We start from the raw sequence: 7,585 nt of genomic DNA, 5'->3' as shown, positions 1-7,585 counted from the left end.
CAACCATCTGAAATATAGGGTGAAGGCCAGCGAGCCAAACCTCAACAGGCTGAGGGCTGAGGTCAGCAAACTGGAAACATATCAGCGGCGCTTTAAGTCAGATTTACAAGCATGCATGTCTGTGATCACTGAGCCCAAGAAATTAAAAAGAAGAATCCTTGCTCTCAAAAAATACTACATAGACAATAATATGCAAGTGGGGATGGATGAAGAAACTGAGACGGCGTATCAATGTCAAGTTGCCTGTCTCACTAAAAAGGTGGAGTGGTGTTTAAGGAGCCAGCAGAATGACTCCAGGACAATGAAAAATGTGCAGGAGCGGCTTGAGAATAATGTTGAGCTTTTAGACCAGGCCAGGAGCTTCTACATTACGTTACTGAATGAAAAGGCCAAAGAGGTGCACAAGTTAAAACAAGAGCTAAAAGAAACTACTTTGCTGCTTCAAAAGGCAACAAAGCCGGCACAGGAGAGGCTGAGATCGTGGAATAATAAAGAAGTCCTTCAAAATCCCCATGCTGCGACAGAGTCTGCAGAGGAAACACCATCCCTTCATCCGGAAGACTGGCAGCCACCAGGCCTCCAGGACGAAAATATCACATCATCTGTACAATCCTGTACGGATGACATGATACTTGCACCCTTGCAGCCACATCCTCACATGGATGGCAGAATCATACATGTAAGGCCATTTGTGGACAATGGTCTCCCACCATCTGACTCCTAAGACTGCACTAAAATTGGAAACCTCCTCAAGTCAAGGAAATCATCATTCTCCACTGACCCATGAAAACCTCGTCCTCCTCAGGACAGCGGCACCATGTCTTGGCTCAGTGCGGTGAACGTAAATGAGTGGCGTGGTGCAGCATGTCAGGGGGACATTGGAAACTCACAAAAAATAAGCCACAATGAAATAAAAACAGCAATCATAAATGAATGTATTGATGTTTTTTTGTATTTCCTGTATCTGTACCGGTACCTTGTGTATGATTATAGTGATTGAACCTGACTTCCTCTGTAGAGCATCGAATGGCAGACACACAGTTTTTCACTAGCACGTAAGCATTCTCAGGATTTAGTGAAGACTGAAAACAGAGCTAAAAAGTCATCTGGTTGGAAAAAACATGGCTACAAATTCATGATAATGTTGCTCCATAACTGCTGCACGTGCATAAAGTTTGCCATATCAACTTAAAAGATGATGAAATGTCAGTGTTGTGTTTACAGCTTGTTTCTGCTGCCCAAAACAATCAGTTTCTGCATGTTTAATTGTTGCTTTTAATGTGGAAAGTTTATATACATGTTTATAGGGACACATTTAGCTTTGCTCTTAACCTCTTATGTGTGTGTGTGGGGAAAAGCTGCTCTGCAGTCTGGTTGTGTGGCAGCAGAAACTTCTATATCTCTTCCCAGAAGGCAGCAGGGTGAACAGGCTGTGGCTGGGTGGGTACTGTCCTTTAGTATCCTTTGGGCTCTGCGTAGGCACCTCACCTCACCGATATCACTGATTTTCGGGAAATGGGTTCCAATGATCAGTTTTAATCACCCGCTGCAGAGCCCTCCAGTCCTGGGCCGGTGCACATCCCATGCCAGTTTGTGATGTTTCCAGTGAGGATGCTTTCAATTGTTCCTCTGTAAAAGCTGAAAAGAACTTGGGATGGGAATTTGGCCTTCTTAAACCTCAAGAAATACAGTCGTTTCTAAGCTTTCTTAACCAGCGTGAAGACGTTACCATGACCATGTCAGGTTCTCTGTGATGCTGATTCTCAGGAACTTGAAACTGTTTACCTGCTCCACCTCAGCTCCACTGATGCAGACAGGGGTGTGTGTCTCTAACTCCTTTTTCCTGAAATCAACGATCAGCTCCTTGGTTTTGCTGATGTTGAGCAGTATATTGTTGTCTGTGCACCACACTGCAAGATTATCAATTTCCTCCTGACATGAATGAACAGAGTTCTCTCCATGTCGGGGGAAGCAGTCGGGGGCAGTGTTGGGGTAGTTACTCAAAAAAGGTAATGGATTACACATTACTAGTTATTTTTTTTTAAGTAATGCCTTATTTTACTAGATTACTCACTGCTGAAAGTAACGAGTTACACTACTAGTTACATTCCTTTTGGATTACTGCGTAACAATAACAATTTAAGTTACACTTCATATATGCTAGATCAACACAAATCCTTATTATGATCTCTCTTTTATGCTCTTTAAAACTACAAAGCTGACAACAAAGTTGTGAACATCAGCCCATTTGTCAAGAGAAGAAAAAGACTAGAGTACAGTACTATATGCTTAAAACTTTAATTGGCATTTCATTGGAAACATTAATTTTTTATTATTATAAATTATTATTATTATTATTTCGTTACAATACAACATAACTTAAAATAGGTTGTCCTTCCAACACTGGCCCTCATCACAATATCAGATGATGGGCAGGAGTCTCTCAAATCGTTTGTCAGTCAACCTGTTCCTCCTCTGAGTCAGAGCCTCGCCACAGGCGCACTAGAAGTTATGCTGTCCTTTCGCGAAACATTATGAAGTAATACCTCCACCCCTTGAAAGACGTCTTTAGCAGCTCTGCAATTTCTGCGTCCTCATGAACTGCCGCTGACGTCAAAAGTTAGGTGTTACGCAAACATGCACGAAAAGGGACGTTTGAATTATTTTTCTCTCCTCCCGTTATGCGGATATATGGATAGTTCAAGAACCAGTTTGGAAGTAACGCGATGATTTTGTTATGTTGTTATGTGCTGAAGAACCAGTTTCTCAAAGCACTTCATCAGAATGTAGGTGAGAGCCACATGGCGGTAGTCATTCAGACTAGACACTGCATACGTTTTAGGTACAGGGATGATGGTGGCTGTCTTGAAGCAGGTGGGAACCATCTCATGAGACAGTGAGATGTTGAAAATGTCAGTAATAACATCAACTAGCTGATTGGCACAGGTTTTTAGTACACGGCCAGGAATGTTATCAGGCCCAGTTGATTTACTCATATTCACTCTCAGCAGAACTCTTCTCACATCAAATCAATCATCAACATTCAGTCATGAATTAACTGCCAAAGAATTGTGTTATAATAATTAATATTGTTATTACAAAGAACAGCAGTTTCAAGCAGAGTGTCGCTAAATCAGATCTAGTCCTGTTCAACTTTTCCAATGAGCTAAAGATCAGTTATTTTTTTCTGTTACTAAATGGAGATATTCTGGGTAAAAAGTAATTTCTCTCTCTCAAAGGCAGTTGTGACTGCTGCCAGGTGTCAAGGTCAGCTCCTCCAAATGAAGCTGCCTAATGAGTAAATCATTTACTGTGGTTAATTCTCGTGTACACACAGCTTTGCCACGTTGGTGCAGAATTCAGATGATTGTAATTACTGATGAATGACTTTTGAGGAGAAAAAAATATAAGGTTTCACACCAAAAATGAAGAAACAGAAAAACAGAGCCGTAATTGAAATTTTTGTTCAATCATCAAAATGAAATCCATTTCCATTCAAAGAAAGACATTAAGAAAAGCAATATGCAAGGAAGCATTGCAAGCATATACCAGCGTAACGTAAGACAAATTAAATAAAAACAAAAGTAATAACACTAATGATTCCACTCTCTACCAGTATGTGGTAAGTATACCAGTGTATTGAAACTTGCAGTATGTTTGTGTCTTTGTTAATAGCCCTGACGCCCCCGTTACCAGGGGCAGCACGCGATTTTTGGCAAAATGCTAATGGGAAATTCATGTCTCAAGCTAGTACTGCATCAACCTATCCATGCTACACACATCTCTGAAGCTAGGAGGCTCAGCCAGAAGCTCAAACCAACCATTTTTATCCACACCAAGTACACATCAAACACCAAGCATCTAAATGAGCTTATATCACGACATAAATCACTTTGTGAACACTGTACATGGCTGCAGTTATAAGCATACAGTTATCTCTAATCACAAAGTATCCTCATGTCCAACTTCTCAAACCAAAGCTAATCTCCCCCTGAGATCAGCTGTATAGCTCACATCACACAAATCACCAAAATTACAGTCTAATTAGCTGGATAAAAGTAACAAACGTGCCAATATACATATACAATTACAACTGCTTTACCTTTCCAGTCCAAAAATCAGCTTATTTGTTTCGAAAAATATCACCGGGCACCATCTAGATTATTACACAATACCTGGGAGCTGGGCCTGCATTATTTCGCCTTTTTCTGCAAGGACAGAGAAGTGCCGCTTTGGAACTTTTTCGTGGTCTGGTAGCCGTAGTATTTACGTAGACATCCATGGTATCAAATGAAAGGTGTGCTCAATTCGAATCGATGTGGGATGTTCCGTTTTCAAGTTATATGCCTGTAAAGCATCTGAGTGCTTTTTGTGTGTGTTGTTTTTGAATGTTGATGAATATTCACTGTTTTTATCAATATTTCAATGTTTTGTAAGCTTTAAGTTATTTGGAACATGGTTGTATGGACAGAAATAGTGTTTTAAAGATAACTCCCAATAAAAGTCACCATTTAAACAGTAAATATTGCCAAAATATGGACCCCTGGTATATTGAAAAACAAAAATGCATGATAACTGTTGTATTTTTGTTTATTTTCATCAAATTTACAGTTACATTCCAGGTGTATTAAAATATATTCAGTTGCATTTTAATCCATTTGATGGTTTTGATAGTTTATTGCATTTAAAATATTGCTTTTTTTTACCAGGCAAGGATAAAAAATATCATTTTTTCTTTATTGCATCTCCATTTAGTCTGTAATGGTTAAATAAATATGTTAATTTACAATGGATTTATATTCCTTAGCTATACATCCAGGCAGAACTGAATACTCTGCTTGCACATTAATTCATAAAATTCATAGATAACGTCATTTGTACTGTATATGTGCAAACTGAGTATTTATATGCGCGAGGTGAGTATGTGTGTACACTGCATGAAAAGTGTGATTTTCATCCTTGTAAACTATAGAAGATTTTATTGGACTGTAACCCACAGAAAACAATCCACAAATGTGTACTATGATGTGCAAATATTTATTTTATTATATATTTATATATATTTTACATTTGTGATGTGTAAAATCATCTACAAAAATACAGAGTGACTTCTACACACAAAACAGTTGCAGATTGCTGTCTGTCAATTTGTGGGTCATGTTACATTTGTAACTTCCTTTTTACACATTTGTGGAATTTTTTCCAATGTGTACTGCGGAGATCTGTGAAAAAAAATATACACAAATATCTCACTACCCAAAACATGTATTTTTGTGTTGTGTAAAATCATATCCACAAAAATACAGTGCAATTTGCAAATATGTACAATTTACTCTGTACGCACATATTTTAATTTCACATACAAACAGTTATTTACGCATTTGCGGATGTATTTTTACACACAAAACAATTTTTGCACATTTGCGGATCATTTCCTGTCAATTTGCAGGTCACGTTACATTTGTGACTTCCTTTTTATGCATTTGTAGAATTTTGTCCACTCTGTACCACAGAGATCTATAAACAGAGATCTGTAAATGTGAGAGCAGTTTATTAGCTACACCAGCAGGTGGCGGTAGCGACATTGCCTCTCATGAGTTGTAAGAATATCCATTGCAGTACCGAGGGTCATCTGTAGGAGATAACAACTTCTGCTTCTGTTGGATCACTGGACTCTACTCAGTCTAAATTTTTCTGTACAAGTGTATATAGTTTACTATATTTGTGGATTGTTTTCTGTGGGTTACAAATATCAAAGTCCAATAAAATCTTCCATAGTAAACTGCCTTGAATCCCACTAATCCTCTGCAGTTATTGGTCATTACAGTGCTGCATGTATGCGTTTACCTGTGCTGAAAATCGTCGGAAATGTACCCACGCAAAAAGCGGGGGGAGGGGGTGTCGGAGGGGAAATAAATGACATCACCAATCATCAATCACATGTGATTGGTTGATAGATCTATTGCTATTGATCACCCTGGGCCTTTATAAATAGAGGCTTGGTTAAACCCCTCCCAAATAATAATAATATAATGTACGTAACGCGTCTGTGGATTTTAGCCGTTAGGCTGGCCAGTTTACAGTTTGCTTTTTGTTTGTAAAATACGATGCTCTGATGCCAGTGGACTTGTTCATGTCTGCGATTGGTCATCTGCTGCTAACACCGCCCATTTTATGTGAACGCGCACACTTTTAATTGTTCTTCCTTGGCTCCAAAAAACAATGACTTCAGTTTCATTTTTGTTTAATTGAAGAAAATTCTGGCAGATCTACTACACTGCTTTCCTTTAATTTTGTATGAAATGCTTTTTTGTTTAAAATTCTGTAATTAAATTGTTTAGCTTCTTTTCCAGTTCCTGTAGTAATACAAATAATGTCTGTCATGTTTTTCACAACACCAACCTTAAATGAGAGGACCTCCTGACATCACCCACCCACACTGTCTCTCTCAATATCTGACTCAATTTATTCTAGTTGAGGTTCTCTTTTTGATAACACAGACACAAAATAAGAAGCTCTCTTTCTGTCAGTCTCTGTTGTTCTGAAGAAAGTGAATGAGCTGTCTGGGCAGATGAACTTTGACATCGTCAGGACAAACTAAAACGGACCACCCCCCCCCCCCACACACACACACACACACACACACACACACCTGCACAGCAATCTAATTTACAGCTGGTTTGGTACCATGACATCTATGACTCCATCAGAATCAACATCAGCAGTCTCCTGCACAGCTGAACACATCAACGACTTTCTTTCTGCTCCACCGAGACAGCAGATGGATACAGTGTGAAGGAGAGGAGACACTTTGATGGTTTTCACTTTGAGCAAGTGTTCCCCACCTGTATTTGGCAACTGAACCATACAGTAAGAAAACAAGGAAGATTTGAATTCTTCTTTCTAAAAAAATTTACCAGTGTTTTTACTCACTTTAATTCATATGACTGATCTTCTTACTTATGATATGACAATATTTTGAAATAAATGCTAATGTTTTATTTTTGCACATTTGATGACAGGTAATATTCAAAAATGCCCCTCAGATCCTACTATGAATATAAACAATCAAATATAATTATAAAGACTGACTGTCAATTGACATTTAATATGTTTTGACGAAATGGGAACATTTCTATCCTTTGAGTCTTTTAATTACAAGACATGTTGTTTATCTGACAAATGATGATGAGCAGCCACCCATCTATTACCCATCTAGACTCCACGTAGATACTTGGTCAGTTAATATTTCTCAGCAGCCTGTGAGTTAATATTCATGTCAATCCTTAATTATATTAAATCAGTCCAATGTTACAAATAACAATAACAATAGCAGAATCTGCTAATACAATGAATTTGCTCTATAATCATACTTTTCCTTCTAGTTGCTTGGTTAGCAATCACCTTATTATTTAGTCACCCGACCTTAACCTTATCTTAACAAAAAGTGTCCAATGTATGATGTTGTCACATAGTCAAAGTCAATGAAAAGAAAGTAATGTTCTTAAAACTTAACTCTCCTGCTCTCGGGCTATACAAAGATACGCATGTGTCATGGACCTACTGCTAATATAGCACCATTGCT

The sequence above is a fragment of the Micropterus dolomieu genome, linkage group LG17, assembly GCF_021292245.1.
Source record: "Micropterus dolomieu isolate WLL.071019.BEF.003 ecotype Adirondacks linkage group LG17, ASM2129224v1, whole genome shotgun sequence".
Classification (NCBI taxonomy): domain Eukaryota; kingdom Metazoa; phylum Chordata; class Actinopteri; order Centrarchiformes; family Centrarchidae; genus Micropterus; species Micropterus dolomieu.
This window is presented reverse-complemented; position numbering follows the sequence as displayed.